The 23,924-nt window shown below is 38.2% G+C and overlaps 1 protein-coding gene across 3 annotated transcripts in view; it reads left to right on the forward strand.

The window, feature by feature from the left end:
- The window catches only part of NCK2 (NCK adaptor protein 2), an 85,888-nt gene that overhangs the window by 26,388 nt on the left and 35,576 nt on the right, over positions 1–23,924 (forward strand). The window contains exon 2 of one of the 3 annotated variants that reach the window (XM_059466168.1): positions 5,629–5,700. The exons of 1 other annotated variant lie outside the window; for it this stretch is intronic. The gene's annotated coding sequence lies outside the window, so the exon portion shown is untranslated. Of the gene's footprint in view, positions 1–5,628; positions 5,701–18,462; positions 18,483–23,924 lie in introns of those variants that run through there. One more of the 3 variants, XM_059466171.1, reaches the window with a different exon arrangement.

The raw sequence follows: 23,924 nt of genomic DNA on the forward strand, positions 1-23,924 counted from the left end.
ATCCAGGAATTTTAAAAATTGCATATTGCAATGAGTTTAGGTAGTAATTTGTTATCAGTATTTAGGTTTTTTAGTAGCTCAGACTTTTGGGGGAAGAGCTAGAGAATGTAAAAAGCATGTGATTTCTCTTAAAATAATGTGAATTTGTACAATATATGTTGTAGAAATCTCAGTAGATGCATCCACTAACAGATGTATCCCTCCTCATTCCTTTCCTGTCTAAAAAGATGCTAGTCATGCAAGTGATTGGAGGATAGACATACAATAAATAGGAAGCTTGCAATGGCAGCTAGGTTTTGAAAGACAGTATTTATTTTAAATACTGATTTTATTTAAACTACCAACTACTTGTGTGTCATGAGTATTTCAGGTGGTTGTGCAAATATATGTCAAAAAATATTCTTGTTTTTTTGGAAATGCGTACTCCAGAGAATACGCATTTTACTGCAGGAGTTACGTGAGAATACAAGTCAGCATAGATTCTTTAATTGTGTGTGATTAAAGTGTGAGCCATGCATATTTTCTCTAGCTGCATTTCTCTTCCTATTCCCCCCCAAGTATATGTTTATTTAAAGAAGAATGAGTTGTTTGAAGGACCAATGATACGTGTCTAACTGCTTTCTCTTCGATACAGACAGCATGGCCAGAGGTGCACGGCAGCTCTTCCGTCCAGACAGGAGCACAGAGAAGATGCACAACGTCCTACCTGTGTGCTGTTCAATAGAGACATGAATTTCTTAGGGTAACCTGTGCAACCTCTGGTCATGTCTCCAAACCTGGACTGCCTAAAAGAGGCCATTTAAACACAGAAATTTGTCTTTGGTTCAAGGGCTAGTCCCGTTTTTATAGCTGGCATACAAGCTCAAATATTTCCCAGTGTTTTAAGTATCTCACAGTCTTTTCTGCAAGCAAGGCAGCGAACCTATTCTTGTGCCTCATTTTTCTTGCTTCCTCACTGTTAGGGAACCACAATCTTTAGAGAAGAAAAGCTTAGTTGTATAGACTATATGGTGTGAAAGAATTTTAACTCTTTTGTGTTTTTTTTTTTTTAAATGTTCTACACATCGTAATGCAGTGTTTTAATTTGCTGCCTTTTTGAAATCTGAAATATGATGTAAATTCAATTTTCCTTTTTCTTTTCTCCGTGTTTCATACTGACTCTGAAAGTGTATTACTATTTTAACGTAACCCTTTTCCTTAGCTGTAGAAGAAGGTAATATTAAGTGAGTTTTGAGACAATGTATATGACTAGGAGGTTTAAAATACAAAGCGTATACTAGAGTATTAAAAAACTTGTCGGGTTTTTTTTCCCTTTAAGCAAATTCAGGCATTGAGCTTTTGAGTGCTTAGGCTGATCTGTCTGCTGCTCCATAGAACGGGATTGTGCTTGCCCAATTGTCTGCATAGTTAAAATATTTTGAACATAGCCTATTTTAATGTAACTTCTTTTGAAATGTCTGCCTAATGGAGAAGTCTTAATGGAATACTTTAATAGCCCAAAGTGGTTACCTGCAATTGCTCCAGTGTATTTCAGTCAATTACAAAGGAAGGCAATATTTAATGTTGGAGTGAAGCTAGATGGTGTAATGAACTGGCAGATTGCCAACTTGATCTTCTCCACAGGAGAATTTGTATTAATGTGATGCTTTTCATTTGTTCTCCAGAAGGTCACCAGTAATATGTCAATTGGAGTTAAAATTCCCACTCTGTGCAGTACAGGTTTATGGTCAGATCATTCTTGTGTATTAGCATATTAAGTATCAAAGAGATTATTTTAGCAATTTCATGTCAGAATTTAAATAGGAGGTGGTTGGGTATTGGGAAGAGAGCCTGAGAGAATTGTCATGGAAATTGTTGCTGTAAGGCTGAATCTGGACTTTAGCCATGGAGATAAAGAAAATGGGGCACATTAGAGCTATTAGTGAAAGAAGAGGTGGTTAATAACTGTGCATGTTTCTTATAATGTAATCATTGTAAGACCACTAATTTATTCTGTGAGATAGTAACCTTTATAATAATGTTCTTATGTTAGATGTTATTGATATTTACCTTCTGGTACTCGTTTCCAAGCATCAAATTCAAACTCTTATTTCTGACTATTGACAGAGGCTTTTTACTGTGGAACCTTTATAGTCCTTGTGTTTGGAAGACCTTGATTTAGAAAGCAAATGAGTGACTAAAGTTACTGTTGAAGACAGATAAATTTGTCTTTTTGCTTTATGTGTCTGTAATCCCATGTTCATCCAATTGCTATACTCTGCCATTCCTATTCCTTGTCATAGTCTTTTGTTCCTCTGCTCTGGGCCTCAGGGGAAGTGTAGGGTGTGGGGAGACTCAAGAGTGCTAAGGAGCCGTGGCATTTCACATGCGGCAGGGCTGACGTTACTCCAGTAGTAGATGCATTGAGTGAGGTGTGGCAAATGGACATGGTGCTAAATGGTCCAGAAGTGATGGGCACTGGGGATACCACGGGAGTATGCCCATGCCCATCTCTCTGCCTCTGTTTGCTTTGCTGACTTCCAAAAAAAGTTGTTGACTTGATTTCCCGAGTTTCCGATGTTGCGCCAGTTTGTCTTTTGGGTGAACACTAAATCCTGTGTGCTGCAAGGCTTTTGAAGGTGATTCAAAATAATTTTGTACTCTACTCAAAATTTAACAATTCATTTCCCAGAATGTCTATGCTATCAAATATTTCTTTGTATTGCTGGCTAGTAGGACATAGCAGGAGAACCAAAAAACTCCATGTGTGGTGCAAACTCTGCCCTGGGGGCATGCTGTTATAATTTTTTGACCCTTGAGAAGACAGGTCCTGAACTTCTGTAACTGAGGATTGTTTCAAGGAACACATTCTAAAGGAACATTTTAAATATAATTGAAATATTTGAGGTGTGGGTTTCCACCCTGAGTTTGTGTCACTTGGCAAATCACAGCATTTTGGCAAAGCTTTGGACTGTGGGGGTGTGTGATGGAAATTGACTTCTCCTCTGGGGAAGTGACTGTTAGTGTGACTCCTTGCAGAAAACTTCCTCTGGCTCTTCCAAAGCCAAGTGAAGATTTTTATTATGAGAAAAATAGAAAATGGGCTCACAATGCAACAGGATTGAACTCAAGGAGGACAGAGACCAGTCTGCATCTTGTGCTTGTGTGTCTGTTAGGTTAACAGAGTTTATTTCAATATGACTGTTGTTAGGAGTGGTGGTTTTTTGTGCATCTTCTTCCTTTGACTATTTGCACTATCACCATTAACATTCCAAACTACTTTCAACATGTTTTAATTGAGCTGCCAAAATAAAACCTTTCTCGCGCTACAGAAGGAAGTTAGCATTGTTATGTTGAGATAAACATGACTCATTCTTTTCTTACACGTTCAGATGAAATTTGGACTGTTTTTATTTTTTTTTCCAACTGTACTTCTCTATTTGACTAATAAATACACGGCTCATTTTTCAGGTATTGATGATGAATAGTGCTGTTTTCCAGCTTACTTTCAAACATATATTCTATTTACAAGTGTGCATTTGTGAAGGTGGAAGCAATAATTAAGGGAGCTATTGTGTTTTTCTTTAAGGAAAACAAAAATGCCCTAGCAAAATCAGAGGCTTGGTACAGCACTTCAATGATAGATGGTAATGAGCAGTGGATGATTTGTGAGGTAGGACAAGAAAAGATAGTACTATTCAGAAGATCTTGTACCGAAAAAATGAGGAGATGTTTATTTTCTCTTTTTTAGCTCTTAATATTAAAAATATCCTTGTATTATTGACAGGAGAAAAACACGTACTACAAAACATTCAGCCAGCAGGAAAGTAGATCTGCTCTGTCTTGGGGTTTTAATGTTGCTTCATTTATTAAAGCCTCTCTCCCATTTACTTTATATCTGTCCTGCAATTTCAATAGAGCAGTTTTCAGTGGGAACACAGTTAACGTCTGTAATTGGTTAGAAAAACTGATACAGCAAAGTGTTGTTGCCTGTGGTCTGAGTCTGCAGAACACTGGAAGCCCGGGTGGGACAGCAGCTATTCCAGCCATCACCAGGAAGAGGAGAAGGGATTGGTCACCCTTGAGTCTGCTTTCTGCTCTCACAGGCAAATCTTCATTCAGGTGGTGAATTGGATCAGGAGGCTCTTCTGTTGGAATAACATTTTCTCATAATTTGCCATCCTCCGTTATTCTTTTTTTTTTTTTTTTTTAATCTTGTGTGTTTTTTCAGGAGGGCTGGCAGCAGTTTGTTGTCTCTTGCAGTTGCTGAGGACCAAAGGGTGAACTTGCAGGAGCTGAGGGTCAGGGAGTCTCGTGTTCTTCACCCCTTGACAATATGTTTAGGTTTAAATGTTTGTCAAACTGTGACTTTAGTAGTTCTCTTACTCCATCTATTAATTAATGGGAGAGTAAATCTCACTTTGAAACATTTGTGGAAGGTATTTATAATACCTTTGTCAATACTATTTATTCTCCCCTCACTTCGTTATCGTGCATGGGATCACTGGGTGACTTGCTCCTTTGACGTTAATTTCTTCATAGGAGGCTTTTGTAGAGTCACAACTGCTTGGAGCCTTTTCAGAAAAGACTGAACAGAAACATTTGTGCAGGAGTGGCCGGGGGTTGTGTAGGGGTTTTAACACATCGTCCTTATGAGATAAAGGCTGCAGCACAAGAAGTTGCTGAGAATTTTTTTCATCCTTATGAATTGGATCTTAATGGATTGACACAGCCTGATTTTGTCAGACATCCTGTGGAGTTAGAAGGGTCATTAAAAAACAGAAACAAGTGTTTAAATACTTTGACTTCTCTTCTGAACAGTTTCTTTGGTGGCTTGAAATACTTAACAGAACAGTGGAGGCCAGGAGGGACCTCTGGACAAGCCATGCGTGTTCTGTCAAGGCTGAGGCTGTACCTGGGGCCGTGTTCAGTAGAATTTGAGACTCTCCCAGGAAGAAGGCCCATCACTTCATAGGGTGTATGTGGCTGTGCTTGGCAATACTTGTGTCTTCTTTACATCCAGCCAGAATTTCCCTGAATGTGGTTCTGTGACCCTTTGACAAGCTTCACCACTGCTGTCAGAGCTCTCTCATTGGGTCACCATCTCTTGTGCAAGAAGGCTTAGAGCCACATGTGGTAGTAATCCAGCTGAATTGCACATCTCTGTGTGTGTGAGGGCCTTCTGGATGGAAATACTTCACTGCCCCACAAAACTCATGGCTATGCTTTTGTTGCTGTACCTCTTTTCCACACGGAGAGACATTTTCTTTTTCTTAGAAAGTACAGTCAAGTTAAACTGACTAATACAAAAGTGAAGGAAACAGTAAATAATGGTGCTTTGTAAAATACAGTCTTTCTAAAACTAGGCTGAATTTTTAGTTCTGTTTCTTGATTGATTTTTCTCTGTATTATGAAGGCTTAACTTGTATGTAGTTTGGATTGTTTGGGGTTACAATTGGCTTGTATTCATTGAGAGAAGTTAAATATGAAGATGGGGTCTGTTTATGCTAAACAGGTGGATCAAGTTCAAGCCATTCTGCCTGCTCTTCAGCATCTCATAGGAGGCTTTGACAGCCTGAAAGCTAAATTACCTATTTGGTAATGTTCTAAGTTTAGTGCTAGAACTAAAATACATGTTTGTTGTTTCAGGTGGTGGTGTATAGAACTTTGTTGTAGAGTCCTGCCTTTCACTGCCTGGATCCTTTTAACAGTGTGTCAAAGGTGAGTGGTTCAAGTTTGGTGGTTATTTTCATAACTTAAGGTAACAAGTGAACTAGAGGTATTGCTTGGTTTTGGCTTTTATGTACTAACAGTGTAGTTGTGATTTTTCGAATTTTTCAACTGCTGGATGAATTATTAAATAGCCTGTCTTTTTCTGTCCATGATCTGGGGCAAATTGGTTCTAGTTCTTACATTCAGAAAAAAAAAATCCAAGAAAAAGTGATAGGTTCAGACTGTTAATTGAGAACTAGATATTGCTTCCACTGTTTTATGACTGCTGTATCCTGCTACTCTCTGTTTTGACTTGGGATGTTTTCCCCTGAAGGTGCTGCCTGAAAGCACAACGTGATGGTGTGGGAAGTGTGGAGGAGAAGCAGTCATCCATAAACCATGGCAGGGCAGGCTTAGTATTATTCTTTGGTTGAATTCTAAAAACTAAGTAATAGCTTTGAAAGTGTTGAAAGTATTGGGTGTAAAGAAGGTTTTCATGTTTTGTGTGAGAGCAGAAGAGAATTGCATTTAGTATATAGAGAGCATCTTCCTAGGCTGACTGAGGACCTGAAATAGTCTAATGAAGCTGATGTGCTGTAGAACATCTTTTTGTGATAGAGTTTGGCTGGCCTTTTTCTTTTAATTTGTGTACACTATTGTCGGTTTCTAGTAGCTGTAGTTGGTCTCTGTGGCTTAGTAGGAATTTATTAACATTACTGCTGTACCAAAAAATAGAAGTAAAATGGTAGAACACTGAATAAGCATTCAGCGTTGTATTATCGCAGCATGGAATCTTGGCTTTATTCAGTACTTTACCATGTGGATTTCTTACTTCTTAGTCAAATTCTCTGTTTAAAAAAATGTTGCCTTCTTCAAGGGGAAGTTATGACGTCCAATTATTGACATTTTGGAACTACAAATAGAAAGCAATAAATTAAGTTGTTGTGTGCCTTGATATTTGCTGTGAGTTCTATTAAATACCTAATTTATTGTTATGAGATGTTGAATTTAGATTTATTTATTCAATAAAATGAAGGTGAACCACTTAGAATTAAAAATGCAATCCAGTCTTAACTATAATGTCTCCGTATGCTTTTGCAAATGATTGGTTTTCCTTTAAACTGAAAAGGAAATTCTGAAGTAATACTGAGATAGTGGGCTTTTGCACTATATTTTCAAATTATCTGACATATGTCTTTAAATGTACTGAAAAAAATTTGTAACCCAGGCTTTTCTAACAGATCAGTGTAACCTTGAGCACTTAGGTGTTTAAAGACTGATAGTAAGAAACCTTTTGAATTAGTTTTCTTTAATAATTTTTCTATGATGTATAAGTAACAAAGTCAAAATATTCTTGAAAGAACTGTAAATGTGAAAACAAAATAAAAACACAGTCCTAAAGCAAATGATTAATCAAGCTTTTGACTTAGTCATTGTAAAATTATTTTTCTGCAATAATTTCTTCTCAAAATTAAGCCAGTATATTTTTGGCTATGGACTACATTATGTATTTATTTCAAATGTGTAATGTAAAACACAGAGCTTTATCTTTGGAATCTCTTACTTGTCCTTTTTTATGATAGTTTTAAGTTAAATATTCAGTGAAAATAATTTTAAAAGTACTCCACTGCTCACTTAAAGGAAATAGGTGTCTGAAGTCCTGGTCATGTACTTAGTCATCTTTATTTCTTGAGCTAGTTGCTGTGATATAGAGCATATTGAGCAATTTTTCTTTTGCTCTTTAATCCAGTAAATGTGAAGGGCAACCAAACATGCCCAAAGTGGAGTTCTTTGTATCAGGTGAAAGTTTCATGTGTTTTGTCAAGAGGCAGTAAGTGGATAACAGCTCACTGAAAGGTGTCGAAGAAGCACTACCTGGACATGTCATTTGGTGGGGTGTGCAAGGAGTATCTCTCCTTTTGTATCTTTTTTTTTTCTCCTTTTTTATTGAAGAATGAGTACTCGGGACATTCACTGTGTATGATTGGACCACACTCAATTTCAGTAACAAAATTAAATCTAACCGTGTTAATATTTTGTGCCTTTTTCCATCATTTGTGTGCTTGTTTCTGCTGGACTGTATTCAGCTTGGTAAATATGTGAATCTGCAAAACTTGGAGCATTCTAATGTTGTTTCCAAAAGGAAATGAATGTGTAGGTCTAAGTTCAGTAAAGCCTACTTATGTAATGCTTTGTTGAACCAGTATATAGTACACCTTTTGCCCTTTGAAAAGGAAATGAAATTGGCAACAAAGTAAATTTTCAGAAATTATGCTCCAAGCCCTCAAACTTCACCAAACTGCAGGCAATCATGTATCCTTAGAGGATTTTGTTGTGGTTATCAAGGTCTGCCGCGTGGCTTTTATGTAGCTGGGCAAGCTGGCTTTTGTCAGTTGTTTGCTTTCCTCTCCCTCTCCTCTAACATCATATTTTATATAGTGGTATTCTGTACTTGTGAACTTGTCCCTGATTCACTTGCAGTAATAGAATCAAAACCGAGATCTTATGTTGTATTTTCACAACAAAATATTTTGAAAAGTGATTTCAGTATTGATATACGCATTGAGCATTTTGTATTTTAGATTAAAATCATTTGGGAAATGTTCTGTGATTTTTTTGACACTTAATACACTCATATGGAATGATTGGTTCTTTAGAGCTACCTCTGTATATGAGAGGGAGATTTTTAGATGAGAATCAAACTGGTATGAACAAAATTATTGATGACTTCATACTCAGCAGATTTGTCAAAGGCTGCAGTACCACACATAGAACAGAAATCCTTGTCTGTAAAGATTCTCAGAGTAACCATGATAGAAATGAGCTCCTCACATTTTGAGACTGGGGACCTGCACAAAGCTTCTGACCGATTGAGCCTCCTCCTCTGTTTGAGAGGAAGAAGCACCACAGACATTTCAACTTGTTGGAGCTGTTTGTGATACTGTATCAGAATATTTTTTGGTATTTTTCTGTGATTCAGCATGTTTGTAGTTGTTGATTTTGGATGTTTTTTAACCCAAGGAAAATGATACCTATTCTCAGTGTTTCATATGAGTTAGTTGTGGGAAACTTTGATTCTGACAGTTATGAAGAGAATGAAAGGTATGTGCTGAGTGGATGTCTGGATTCCTTTCTCTTAAAAAAATATTCCTGTAATTATGCCAATTATCTCAGGTGCCCAAAGTGATTGTAAGACTTTGAATGCAACTTCAGTGTTACTTAAATATATGCGAGTGGCATAATACTTTCTAACCTATAATTGAGATGGTGGGGAAGAACACTTTCAGCCCACTGTTACACTTCCATTACCACAGTTATGCACTTCAAATAAATTGATCTTCCCTAAATTACATTATTTTAGTATTTCTTTTTTTAGATTTTTCTTTCCTACATTTTTTTTCTTGTTTCTCTTTGTAGTAATTGTAGCTCTACTTGAACTAGGGGCATGTTTTAATTTAGTAATAATATGAAAGTTAAGAATCAGTTGTCTATATGTTTCCAGTTCTCATAGTTTCAGGTGCAACTCATGATTGTAGGTGTCAGCAGTATACCTGTAACAGTCCACAAATGTCCTTTGCAATGTGCTTTAACTGCTGTCCATATGGATTCCTCATCAGAGAGCACTGTTCAGCTTTCATCAATGCAGGAAAATTAATTTATGTAAAAATATAACAATGACCACATTTATTTTATGATGGAAGTAGTTTTGGTATATGGTAGCCAATATGGGCTTTGTCTTGTCATCCAGCTTGTCAGTTTTTCTAAGCCAAATGGTTTGGTGTGTCATCTGGATGTTGAAGTTGGTGAATTTCACAGAAGGGAGGAATATTTAAAAGCTAGTGTGGTATATTTCTTGTGGAATTCAGTTTCTAATAATTTGGCTAATTAATCTTGGATTACAATTACTCTTTGCACTGTAGTAACAGAGCTTCAATTGTACTAAGCAGAGAGAACTGAGAAAATGAGCTTGTCCTGTTGTTTCTTTTTTAAGCCAGTAGCAATGCAAAGCACAGAATACCATGCATACAGATGCAAACCTTTTACACTTCTTTTTTCCTTTCCCTGATTTTAAGTTTGAGAGCCTTACTTTTAAGACATCACAGGCTCCTTGCCGTCTTGTGGACTGAAGCCCCACTTTCCTTTGTGCTGTCTTTTCACACCCTTTTGTTTCAGGGATCGCCTGCAGACCTCATCCCTCCTTATTTTGGAGGCTGTTGTTTGTGTCAGCTGCTTAGTTGTTCCCAGCAGTAGAGCCTTGGTGTAGCCTATTTTCTACCTGCTCCATCCTCTCTTTTATCCCCCCACCTTTCTTTTAAATGATCCTTCTCCTGATTTTTGATTCAGCAGCTTTATGCGTAATCCTTCCAGGTACTGTTGTTGCCACTCAGACTGTTTTTTTCCTTACCGGTTTGGGTCCTTGAAGTTTTGTAGCACACCTTTTCCTTGTGACTGCTTGTTCCACTTTTTCCTATTAATATTTAAAATCTACCAGTAGCCTGATTTTTTTTTTTTTTAAATGTTCAATACCATCAGACGTGTTCATATATATGAGCTAGAAATGTGCCTTATGCAAGCAGCTACAGCAGGTGATGTCAGAGAGATTATTTCCCTGAAGCGGCAGGGTGTTGAGGGATCCAAATTTTCCCAAGAAGGTGATTTTGAATTCTCTGTCTTGCACCAAAATCCTCAGTTCTTAGCACATTCCCTGATAAGCTCAGTTGTCTCATACCATTAGTTCTCAGGTTATCACATACCAGCCCCAAAAATGCTGTTGAATGAGGGTTAGACTTCTCTTTATATTTGATCTCTGAATTTGCTTTTCAAGATTAAACAGTCAGAGTATTAGTTTTCCTTGCTTAGTTCTCCCTGAACTAAATCTGAAGATTACTGAATGGTATTTTTTGCCAGCCTTAGATTTGCATGGGATCTGGAAAGGTCTGTTCCATTATTGCTGGGTAGAGGGCTGGTTTATGATGGTGAAGATCAGGATGCGTGGGGATGGGAAACATTTATCTCAAAATGAAAGTGTGTTGACGTGCATGAGTTTGCTTGAATGTTTGGACTAGAACTACAAAACTTGTATTTGTGTTTTTAAAATTGATTTTGAAACTACCTCATAAGGAAGGCTTTGACAATTGTGCTCCATAGAATTTGAATTTACTGTCAAAGGGATGATGGAAGCTGGCATTCTCAGCTGCTGACTTGCACTTCAGGCACTCTTTGGATGCATGGCTGCTGTAACATACTTTCTGACTGCAGTGAGTTACTGAAACTTCAGGAAGTCGTGAGCTGTAAGTCTTCTTCCATGTGACTGCTCACACATCGTTATATGGCCAAAATGGGGGTGTCCCATTTGTGTGCTGGGCTTATGTCCATTGTCTGAAGAGCAACTGCTGCTTTGTATTCCTCAGGAAAAAAAGTGGTGGCAGTGAGATCTTAAGCCTGCTGGTTGTTGTGACCTGCTTCCTGCCTGGGGTTTAGGAGAAGGGGAGAAAAAGGACAGCACAAAGTAGGTCACTGGTCAGCTAAAGATTCTGGCCTGTAGGTGGGTGGCTGGGCATTTTGGAATTTCCACATCCTGAGTCAATACCCTAACTAATCCTGAAAAATTCTTGAAAATAAGAGAAACAAAACTGAGGGCAGTAATTGATAAAATTACATAGTGCTGCTTAGCTTTACAGACTATAGTTTGGTTTCAAGGTGGAATTTTTTGAACTCAAATAACAATACAGACCAAGACCTGTTCCTCAGACTTTATTTTGCAAGAAGCTAAAGAACAAATAAAGTAAAAATGCTTGGTATTACTCACTTGAAACACTCAGGGATTGTATAGTAGAGGAAAGGAAAAGGGATGTCTCTTCTGTAAGTTCTCCCTGGGGTGCAGAGAAGGAAGGGATGAGTATATCTTCCTACTTGTTCCTATTATTTTTTTTCTCTCTTTTTTCTACATTCAATTTTATTCTCTGTTACCTTGAGGTGATTTGTGATTTTTTACATACTGGCTCCTATTTTTGTTTAATCATGGGGTTGTAACCTGCTGCTCCATTAATGCACTGTGCTACAGCTTCCAGTATTTGTGTGTTGGTTTTTGTCAGAGCGCCTTTCCTTGAGGCTTGATCCAGATTTGGTAACACTGTTGTCTTGTTTGAATGAGGTCTGAGTTAGATAATGAAGAAATTGCCTACTTCTGCTGTGCCGTTGCTTTTAACAGGGTTGTGGTCTGTCACTTTTGGATATTGACTACAAGTAATGCTTAGCACTTGACAGCATCTTGTATTACTGTAGTATTTTGTATGGCTTCCAGCTGAACAGGTGTTTGAGAGCAATGGCGTAGTCATTTTTATTGAAAATCAGTAGCAGTATAAATTTTTTAATTTGTACTAATCTAGAAGGAACAAGAACTCTGTGGTTAAAGGTCCACATTTCAGACCTGTGGTTTTGAATTTGTCTTTTCCTTTATTTAGTCTTTGTTCTTGTACAGATGTTAATCCTCACAATCTCTGTCCATGTTTGGAAATCATTTGGCTGCTATTATATCCCTTTCATTTTTGTTGATGCATTTTATTGTTATCTGGCAGGAATAGGGAAGAAAATGTGTCTGGGAGCGTGTGAGGGTAGAATGTCTCATCAGTGCAAGAGTACATAGCATTTCTGGATCAAAGGGAATGTGATGTAGCAGCCAAAACCAAATGTTTAATTTTGAACCAAGTTATTGCAGGGAGATTTTATTCAGGAAAAGCAAGCTTTGGAGAAATTTGACAGAAGATAAAAATAATAGGAAGAGATATAAAGGCATTTGGTAGTACTCCATTTTGTTCAAGCACTGAAGGTGAGAGTAGAAATGAGGGACGATGACAGTCTGGCATCACAAGGCAGTGTTGGTCTCTCTTGAATGTGTATTTTGCTCTTATAAATGCAGACTTTTCTAATTGCTTATTTTTGCTTTTGGGTAACTGTTTCTGTGGAAAAAGTCAGATATTCCTCCAGTGAAAATTTACTTTCAAAAGCTTATCCTTTTGAGCAGCAGATCTGGTGCAGTGGAAAATTGTGTTGGCCTAATAGCAGTGGAACAAGTTTTGAGATTGTCTGTAAGCCTCCTTAGAGCAGCTGGCACCTGAACTGCAACATAAGAGCTCAGAATAAGGAGCATCCTCCTAACGTACTTACAGAAGCGTGTGTTCTCTGGAGCACTCCTGGGGTTTTAGAAGAAGGGTTTTAGAAAATCCTCTTTCATCCTCTTCCCTCTTCTCTGAAAGGTGTTTCTCTCTTGGCTTTGTGTCCCTCTCCATCAACTGAGGAATTAGCAATAGCTAGCTGTTGTAATTTTGTAGCAGAGCACTCACAAGTACAAGTTTTTGGAAGAAGTCCTCATTTAAACTGAAGGAAGATATTCAAGAAATAATTGGATTGAAAGAAATGAATGCTACCAACAGTCCAGACCAAAAATTTGGTCTTGGTTTTAAATTTACAGCATTCTTTCAAAGTTATAGGACACAAGTCATTTTGAACCTGTTTGTTTAGGAAAGTTTGAGGGTTAGTGTTTCCTCTGCATTTGTGCTTTGGTAGCAGTGAGAGGATTCCTTGTGTTGACTCTGAAGTGCTGTTAGATGGAAGAAAAAGTAATTTTAAGGGGAGACTGGGATTGCCATTTCTTACCTAGGCTTACACTTTCTTGGTTAGCACGGCAGTCAGCGTGACTGACGAAAGACTCGTGAAGCTGCAGCATTCACTCGCATCTCATAAAAGATCCAGGAGTGTTTCTTTATTTAAATTGTGCTTTCACTGGGTGCATGTCCTATCAGGAAATTAAAAGCATAGCTTCCTGAGTAACTATCTCGTGTTCCAGTCATTTTCAGGAAGATGTACAGATTTATACAGGAATAAATTTAATAGTGTTAGCTGTCTCTTAATGAAATCTGACACTGCATCTTTCAAGCTGCCTGTTTGGTTACATCCATAAGCACAGAATCAAGAATGATATCTTATGTCAAGTGATTATTTTTACCTATACCATTCAAAAACCTTGCTTCTAGAAAGTAGATTTCTGCCTGAGAAACTCTCCTAGACATGAGAAATAAGTGTTCATTAACCACAATTCAGCTTTGGAACTTTGTCTTGAGATTTAAATTGAGGAGTATCCTTTTTTTCCCCCACTTCTACATGCACCCTTTCATATTGGGTAAAAATTTTGGTCCAGGTGACCTGTAAAGAAAATCCAGGAATCTAAGAATTTATTCGGCATTCAAAATGACAGTAAACTGGAAAGTTTACAGGAGCAGAGTCTCTAGTTGCCAAGGTTTACAGGACCTTTAAATTAATTAGTACTCTGTGGACTAGAAAGTTTAAAATTGTTATAACAAAATAGTTTTCTCATTTTCCTGCTGTTATGAGGTAGATTGATGGGGCAATTTTTAGAAAAGCAAATGATAAATCGCTTAAGACTATAGAGTGAATGTTGTCTAGGAATGGCCAATATATTCTTTTTTTTTTTCCCTTTAAAAACTTTGGAAATAAATGGGGTTTTTGAACTGAACAAACATCTCTTCTTTCTAGTTAAAAAGTGAATATATGATTTTTCCATTGGGGAACAGAAGGTCAGCAGTTCAGTTTTATTTTCAGCATTTTATAGACAGTTTAAAGTGAAATCCCTTGAAAAGTAGGTAGCGGTGTTTCAAGGGATTAGCAGTAAAACGTAGCAATCCACAGTGATTCTGAGCTTTGTCCTTCTGTGTGAGATCAAGGTTAAACTTCTTATGTCTGAGGACTGTTCTTTGTTTATACAATACAGAAATATACTAATGCTTCCAGTGAAGTATAACTCCTACAGACCATTGAATGTTTGAGCTATGGGAAAAGAAGCAGCAGTGGAAGCAAATCTTTCAAACAGTTTATTATTTGGAATCTTAACAGAAATTCAAGGATGTCTCCTTTATAAAATCTCATGGTGTTCACCATGTCCTGAGTGGCTGGCTGGTTTAATTTTGAGAAGGAAGGTTTACTGATAGTAAGGATGAAAGTCTGTGAACAGGAGTATACTTAATTTCTTCTTTCACAGAGCATGGATCACCAGTCTGTCACATCGCTAAGTTTACCTAAATGTCCTCTCAGTAGAGCGTCTGGACTTTTTTTCTGACGTTGTGTGCTTGGCTCCCTCCTACTCTGTTTTTTTAAGGGCTGTGGAGAGCTTGTTAGGTGTGAAATGGTTTGTAATTTTGTCTTATGTGGACACCTAGGGTATGTTTTATTCTTCCTGGACTTTCCCTTCTCTTTTATCTTGTTTGTTTTTTGTTTCATGTGTTTCTGAATAGAGAGGCGAACTTAAATGCTGTCTGCTGGGAGAAGTGGAGAGAGAGCCATCCAGTGCAACAGCAACAAACATTAAGCTAATCTGTGTCTCTGACTTTGTAGAAGCACTGAAACACCCATAAACCAGTGCAGAGATATGGTCATTAATCATTGCTGCTGATTTAGAGGTGAGATGAGGTCTCCTTTCCAAAAGTTTTCTTTGGGGCTGCAGAGTTTATTAACTGCATCATTTTTTCTGGAACTGCTTTTAAAAGAATTCAGGAAAAGATGAGTCAAAGCTCTTTTCTGGCCCTCTTGCTATATCTAAATGTGAGGCAGTCTGAGATTTTGTTGTGTTTACTCTGCAGCCAAGAAAAATGGGCCAAAAAAGCTGCCACTTTTCTGTATGTCTCATGTTGTCTGTAGTCAAAAGGTCTGAAGATACACTCTCTGCGCAGTCTGGGTATTCCCACTGCTGTCTAGAATGTACCATTGCTCTTGGTTGCCTTCAAAATAAAGCAGGAAGACTTTGTGCACTAATAGTGGAAAAAGTCACCGCAGGTTGGGTCATTCACAGTCACTGCATTTGCATTAAGCTGCTGACGGAGGCAGAAAAAAACCTTGCAGCTGCTGCCTGTACTTGCCTGAGCCCTGCCTGCTGCTGGGGATTGCAGCAGCAGGTGCAGGAAAGGGAGCTTGAGGGCAGATGGCACAAGCACAGGGAGGGCAAAGGCTGGAGGAAGGGCTGGCCAAGAAGAGGGATATTGGCCAACTGTCTGTTGTTGGAGTTGCTTTATATTCAGACTTTTTTTTTTTTCTTCTCATCTTTCAACAAATTAAAATCAGCAAAGATGACAGTTCACATTCCCTGTGTTTTCTGGTAAGTATATGATAAAAGGGCATGGAAAGATGTACAGTCTTCAAGATGGAAGGAAATACCTTCTTCCAAAAATACAGTCAGAGAAAAAACAGTAAAATTTATCTTACTGTAAAAATCCTCTTGTTGTTTTTTGGGTTTTTTGCTTGGTCTCTAGAAGGTTGCCAGTACTGTCTGTTAATTTTTGTCCTATTTTCTGAATGACATACAGATACACATTTCTTAAAAACATCACACATCCCAAACAAACTGAAACATGTTTGTTTGGTTTTCTTAATCCCTTAAGGTTGTCATCCCACATTTATGGAAAGATTTGAGCTAGAGTTTTCTCACAAGCACTTTGCTCTGTCTGTTGGTGACTATACTAAGCTTAGTTAAAGACGTGATGAAGTGTTTTCTCTTTAATTTCTGTTACTATTGCTATTTATCTTCTAAGCATAGGTAAGTTATAATGCTTGTAGCTAGTACTGTGTAACTGTAACATGAGCTGCTATAATAGAAACTTGTTCCTGTAGAATACCAGCTTTTTGCCCTTTGAAACAGAACTTTAAATTTAAATCATCTTTCAGAAGCTGAAAATGAACACTGCCTACTTTATAACAGTCGTACTGTTCCAAAAAAGGCTATAGAAATATCCTCTTCAAGTAAAACATCAAAAGACTTTAAAAAACTCAGCATCCTGAAACAGCAGAGCACTTATCACATAAATAGAAAAGATTATACTTAGTATTATGTGTTTTAAAGTCTGCATTGATTAAGCATTTGTTTCTTGAACTGCACCAGATGAGGAAATTTTGTGGTATAGCAGTATTACTAATGAAAATCTTAAAAAAATATTGAACTGGGAGGGTTAGCTTGTGTGAAAGTCATGACATAAAACAAGAGTGCATAAAATTAGAGTGGTATTGCATGATTAGTAGGCCAGAACTTAGATTTGTGTTCTGATGTTGCAGCAGCCTGCCTCATAACAGTCTGGATGGCTTTCTCTTTGTACCACCAGAGAAGTTAGCAGCCCAAAGTGTCTGTTAGTTTTCATAGAATATTTAGGGATGGAAGGGACCTCTAAAGGTCACCTAGTCCACCCTCTCCTGCAGTGAGGAGGGACATCTTCACGTAGATCAGGCTGCTCAGAGCCGTTTCTAATCTGACCTTGAATATTTTCAGGGATGGAGCATCTACCACACCTCTGGGCTACCTGTTCCAGTGTTTCACCACTCTCATAGTAAAAAAAAAAATACTCTTTCTTATATCTAGTCTAAATCTACTGTCTTTTAGTTTGAAACCATTGCCCCTTGTCCTATCCCAATAGGCCATGTTAAAATGTCTGTCCCCATCTTTCTTGTAGGCCCCCTTTATGCACTAGAAGATTCTATAAGGTCATCTCTTCTCCAGGCTGAGCAACCCCAACTCTCTGAGCCCGTCTTCATAGAAGCGGTGCTCGAGCCCACTGATCATCTTGGTGGCCCTCCTCTGGACCTGCTCCAACAGGTCTTTCTGTGCCGAGGGCCCCGGATCTGGATGCAGTATTCTGGGTGGGGTCTCACCACAGCAGACTCAAGGGGCAGAACACCTCTGGTGCCATTAAGTGTTGCACCAGCCTGGATCACCCTCACCTTTGACCTGCTGGTCCTGCTGCTTTTGATACGGCCCAAGATGCAGTTGGATTTCTGGGCTGCAAGTAGGCATTGCTGGGTCATGTCCAGGCTTTCATCTACCAACGCTCCACAGTCCTTCTCTATAGGGGTTGCTCTCAATCCCTGCATTCCCCAGCCTGTACTGATATGAAGTGGCCCTGACTCAGGCATAGTACCTTGTACTTGGCCCTTGTGAACCTCCTCAGGTGAGCATGGGCCCAGTTCTTGAGCTTGTCCTTGTCCCTCTGGATGACAACCCCTCCTTCAGTTTTGTCAGCCGTAGTTTGGTGTTATGTGTAGACTTGCTGAGGATGTGCTCAATTCCCCCATCTGTGTCTCTGATGAAGACACTGAACAGTGCTGATCCTAGTATGGACTCCACTTGCCTCTGATCTCTATCTAGACACTGAGGCATTGATCAATGTCCAAATACCCTCTGGATGTGACATCGAGCCAATTCCTCATCCACTGAGTAATCTGTGCATCAAATCCATATCTCGCCAATGTAGAAAGAAGGAAGGGTGTTGTGAGGGACTGTGTACAGACAACATCTGTATCCTTTCCCTTATCCACAGTTGTAGTCACTCCATCAAGTTGTTCAGGTAAGACTTGCATTTGGTGAAGCCGCGTTCTCACGTAACCATTAGCAATTTTATTCCTATTTGATATTTTCCAAAGTCTTGTGTTTTGTTTCTTCTTGCAGCTTTTGACATTGTGTGCCTCAAATTATGAATCTGTATTAGTCTTAACAGTGGGCAGCTGTGACTGTGAGGTGACTTTGGCTTTCAAGAAAGGAAGAAAAATGTGAGCTGGAAAATTGCCCTCACTGCCCTCATTGTGCTTGGCAGCCCCTTCTTTTGAGGGCATCCCCACCAGTCTTGTACAATAGACACTTGTGCTACACCTTCCTGCTGAAGTGGAGCTTAGAGAGCTGGGAAAACCTACAACCATCAGACATTGAATCACTAAGAATCTGGACTGCAAGCAAAACATAGGTGGGTCTTGCTCAGGACATGCAACCTTTTTGTTTAACACTATTCCTTTTCCTTAAATATTGAGTTTACATTTGAAGCAATCCTGCTTGCTTATTTCACCTGAGCAGACTCATTCCTGTGACAGACATCATGAAAGCTTTGGATGAGAAATTTTCTTACTAACATCTTTTTATACATTGTTAGATAAACACACAAAGATTTTGTTTTTGTTGAATGGTAAAATGCTGTCCTGACTCCTTAGCAGGAAAGATGTATTTCTGGGTGTTTCTAACATATATTCTCCTTTATTTCTCTGTCGGCCTTTTTAAAAGACTCCTAAGCCACTTACAAGACAAAAAAAGTGTTTAAGCTCTGTGCTCTATTGGAGCTGTGCAGAAATTCGTTACCACTAAACTATTCTTGAGGTTTCCTGTTTTCAGTTGTTCTGCAATGCGAGATACAAGGTGCCGGTGTGTAGCTGCAGCTGTATTAGAGATTGGCTTATCAGATCTCTTGTGGGGCCAGGAGAGGCCAACCTTGCCTGGCAGCTGTCACAGGCATTTGGCTGCAGGAGCAAACTCCAGCGCTCGCACCACTGTGCCCGTAAACAGTGGCTGGCCACACCAAGGGGACAGGGTCTGAGGTGTGTAGGTAGCAAGGTCTAGTTAGTACAGCTTTAAACTGCTGCTTAATTATGAGTGATCCTTCACCTTTTTTGGAGATATACCACCTGATTATGTTAACAAGAAATATAATCTAAAAGCCTCATCCTTTGTGTGCCTGTAGAAGGAGACTGTGGCAGGGCTTCCTGCCTGGGTGCACAGGCTGTAGCACCTCTGGTGCCATTAAGTGTTGCACCAGCCTGGATCACCCTCACCCTTTCTTTTATAATTATGCCTTTCTGGTTGTTTTTTTTTTACCCCTAAGTGACTTGAAAGGAAACCAAGCATTTTTTGTGCTTCAGAACAAATGTCTCAGTGCTGCCAGGAAAGCTCATGGCACCTACTGAGCCTGCCTTTGGGTCACTCCTGCATTATGGCTGAGGCTATTATCCCTCAGCTGATTGATAAATCTGTCCAGCTTGGGTGGATGGGTAGACCTAAACCAGGATCTCAAAAGAAGTGGAGAAAAGAAATTTAGGGAATAGCTAAAGCTGTAATAGCTTTGTGGATGTTTCTGATATCTTAAAAGTGTTTTAATTTTTCTTATTACTTTTATGTGCTCGTTAATGACAAAGAAGAAAATGGTTGTCTCTGAAAATTAATCCCATATGTAGAAATAAGTATTAAACCTTTTTTTCCTGCATCATGTACAGTCAGATTGATATTCTATCTAATTCTGTACTTATACTTTTGCTAATATTTAAATTATTCCAAGGCAGTTTTAATGCCTTTTTTATAGTTCTTGATGAGCTGAATTTTACTTCTTTCAATACTTTCAGTGTGCATTTCTGGACTTGAGCTTATTGCTGTCAGTTTTTTCTTTTCATGGAAAGGACCAGGGTGAGGGGGCACAGAAAACCTCTAGAGCTTTTTATTTCACTTTTTTAACAGATTATTTTTTAACCAGTTCTTCTTTGGTAAATGCTAAATTGTGAGAGTAGGTTGCAAATTGTAATAGAACATTCCTCCTTTGCAGTGGATGAATTTATTTACATCTTTGTTCACGTTTATTTTTTACAGCCTTCCACTCATCTTTGTTTTCAGCTTTGGAAATCTGACCCGCTAAAATACAGACAGCAGCATCTATTGATTGTGACTGTGTCTTCAGTTTGCACATCAAAGTAAATTAGATAATAATTACTTGCACTTACTCAGCTATCACTTTTAGTTCTGTAATCAATGCATCCTAATGAGACCTAATAGTGAAATCCCCCAAATTAATTGTCAAGCTTGTGCTAAAACAGTCGACTATTTTAGTTTGCCTGGATGTGGGGGGTGTTTTTGCTCAGGTATGTGTTTGACACCTCAGAACCACACAGCTGGGTGATGAATGCTTGTTCACTACATCTATTTAGTTAACTTCCTTTAAAAAAGAGAGAGAGTAGTCTGATGCAGTGACCTCTTTCCAAAGAAATGTGTCTCTTGGGATGAGTTGACACACATTATATGAAGTATTAAAGTGTTAAGCAGTTATACAAAGTGGTCTTTATGTGTTCCATCTCTATTTGTCCAAGCACCAGCGAATAGCTCAAGTAACAAAGCATGCAAAGGGTTTTACTAGTTAAAACAAAGGTTATAATTATAACAACTGGTAATAATTTGGGTCAGTTTGTTTTCACTTTTTAGACTTCTGCATTTTGATATTTTCTTGTAGCAATCATTAGAAATATGTCTTCCTTGGTTTAGGTTATCTTTGGCCTTTGAATGAAGGAGGTGATATTTTCCTGTTTCTACTGGAGATAGCTAAAATATATCCAAAAGGTGTATTCTTTTTCACAAGTGTTTATTTTAATTCACATTACTCGTTCTTTTTAATACCTTCTGAGTTCTGTATTTGTGTTAGTGTTTTACTGGTCCTGAAGAACCGAACGAAACAATTTCAAATGTAAAGATGTGGTTTTTTAAAATCTTTCTGTATGTCAAAACTATTCATCTCGGCTGATTTAAAAAAACTAACCACACACTGACTCATGCAACAAAGAAAAAACTGTAGGTGAAAACAAAACTTCAAATTTCCTGAAACTGTGGGCAGGTTTACCAGAGATTGCATTATCATAAACAAGAAAGCTTCAGATTTAGAGTGTACTTCAGATGAAGTGATCTAACAGAAGTTATTAATTGCAGAATACAAGAAGCATATCCAGGTACTATGAAACAAGTCTGTATGAACACAGCCTTTTAAAAATTTATTTTCAGCAACTATGTTACTTTAGAGGACCAGATATTGCCTATTTGCCATAGCTTATGAACAATTAAACAGTTGTGCACTAGATAACCGGCTTGTCAGCAACAGATGCTGTATGGTTCAAAACACATTTTGATTTTTCAGAGTTTGGGGACAGGAGGAAAGGTTGTTCAGCCTTTCAATCTTAGAAAAAAACATGATATATAATTAGGTAGTTTGCTATTCTTCCCATGTAATTAGCTAAATATCATGTAGTAATTCTGTTTTACTTAATATTGTATAGCAATTAGATGGTTTATGTCCATCAGTGTCATGTAAAAGCCTCTGTATCAATTCTGTCCCTTTCTTTCCGTGTGTCTTAAGAAGACATCCAGTTCCAGAACAGTCTGTTATATCAATTGGCACTGCCTATTATTAGAATTTTTGCTTGTTCCCTTGGTGAGGGATTACATTTCAAGCATTACTGTCAATCATTTTTCAGTGATGTTCCTTTTTGCAAAACAAATTGTGAACAAGGAGAGCAACTGCTTCCTTTCTCGCTACATGTTTACCTTCTGTTAGTACTGTCCTAACCAACCCTGACATAACTGTGAGCCTTCTTCTTGAGGCCAAGAAAAGATGCTGCCTTTCTACCCACTGGACTAGGGCATTAAACTGGTTGGAGTGTTGACTTGTGTCAGTCTATAGGAGAAGACTGCAGTTTGGTTGGCATGCTAAGATAAGAGTCCTTTCCTATTGGTCATTGTGGAGAAATAGGTTGGTCCTATATGGGGAGGGGGAGAAAGAGGATTGGAATCCAGCCTCGTAAAAAGAGAATGGGATCTGCATAACAATTCTTTGTATTTTGGTATTTAAAATGGCACCAACTGAAAGACACCAGTCTTTCACATGAAGAATCGCTAGTAGATTTACAAGGTTGTTGGAGCAAATTCTCTTAAGTTCCTCTATCTTTAAATTTCCATCATCTCAAATATTACTTGTATGGTTCAGTTTTAGGAAGGCTTCAAAATGGCATCAGTGTTTCTTTATTTAGTTTGTTTTTCCTGTCATTGCTAAGTTGTTGGATTGTTGATAGTTTATTGAACATAACCTTTTCCTTTCTGGACTTTCTTCTCATAAAGTCATACAGAAGCTACAATACTAGATATTCCACCAATGTCTGCATTTATTCTGCCCTATGGTTAGTTAATGTTCTTCACTTGTCTGAGCAGACTTTCAGTACAGCCACAACTGTCTTGCCTTTGGCTGAGTTTTTGTTCATTGCCTTCTTGGCTGCACAGTTTTTCAGTTTTGCTCTCTCTCCCGAGGATAATTTTCTGTAGAAAAATTTTCATTTTCAGCTGCAGTAGGGCAGATTCCATTGAAGACAGGACTCCTTTCCTAACAAAACCTAAGCTGAAGGGAAGTAACTAAGTGGTTGAAAATACATGGGCTCAATCTCACCTATATTAGTTTTAACGTTTCAGCAAAAATACAATGTTGGCAAAATAAATTAGTTTTTTGAGACTGATAGCAGTGAATGAATTGCTGGATTAAAAGGAGTTGGAGTTGTGTATTGGTATTGCAAGAATTAACCTTTGAAGGTCTGGATTGTGGAGTCCTGCTTGCTCTCATTTTATGTGGTGTCTTCATTTTTGGGGTTTTTTTTTGTTTTGTTTTTGAGGTTGGAAGTTGGATTGCCATAGAAGTAAATGACCACTTGATGTGGTAAGGTAAAAGCCAGGGTCACGTGAAACAATATTGTATGGAGGAAAGACTGTTGCAGTTCCTTGCAGACTTGTATTATATCCATATTTCAAAGCTTTTCAGTGGTGCATTCAGTGTGGAATGTTGTTTTGTTAGGTAGGAGAAGACAACTCAGTATTTCAGTGCTTGGACTTTTGAGCTTTTTGGGAAGGAACTTTCCAAAATGGTGTACACTTTTAGCAGTAACAGATTTTCGTTTTCTTGATGTGAAGGAAACTTATGTTGCCATTAAAATCTTTGGGAACTTTGGTATGTTTTATTTTGCAGTATGTGAGCAGTACACCGAAGAAATTTCATGCTTTCAGTCTGTGTCAAGTTTTTACAGTACTCTCAGATGCTTTGGGAGGTTGTGTTATTGTGTTTTCTTTTCATTTTCCCCCAGATCTCGTTATGTTGTCTGCTTATAATCTTTTATTTGGCACATGGCTGTGTTGCAGAAGCATTTCAAAGCTATTACCTCTACAGCCTCCCTTCTGGGAAACAAATATGTCTTTATTTACATACTAGGAAATCTTAGCTCTGCAGATGTCACAGTAAGAGCCATATTGAGAGCGTGGTGCTGGTAATACCAAGGTTGTGGGTTCAATCCCTGTATGGGCCTTTCACTTCAGAGTTGGACTTGATGGATCCTTGTGGGTCCCTTCCAGCTCAGAACATTCTGTGATACTGTCCTTGATGGATACAATCTAATGATGTAATTATAAGAAAATAATTTGAAGAACTTTAATGTATTTCCCCACATTAAAAACAAAGAAAATAAAACAAGCAAACAACCCCAAAACACAAAACAAAATTTGCTCCCCCAGAAAGAACAAACCCAAAATTTTAAAAAATAACCCAATATAACTGAATTGTACACACATGTACACA

Source organism: Ammospiza nelsoni, chromosome 2 (genome assembly GCF_027579445.1).
Source record: "Ammospiza nelsoni isolate bAmmNel1 chromosome 2, bAmmNel1.pri, whole genome shotgun sequence".
Classification (NCBI taxonomy): Eukaryota; Metazoa; Chordata; class Aves; order Passeriformes; family Passerellidae; genus Ammospiza; species Ammospiza nelsoni.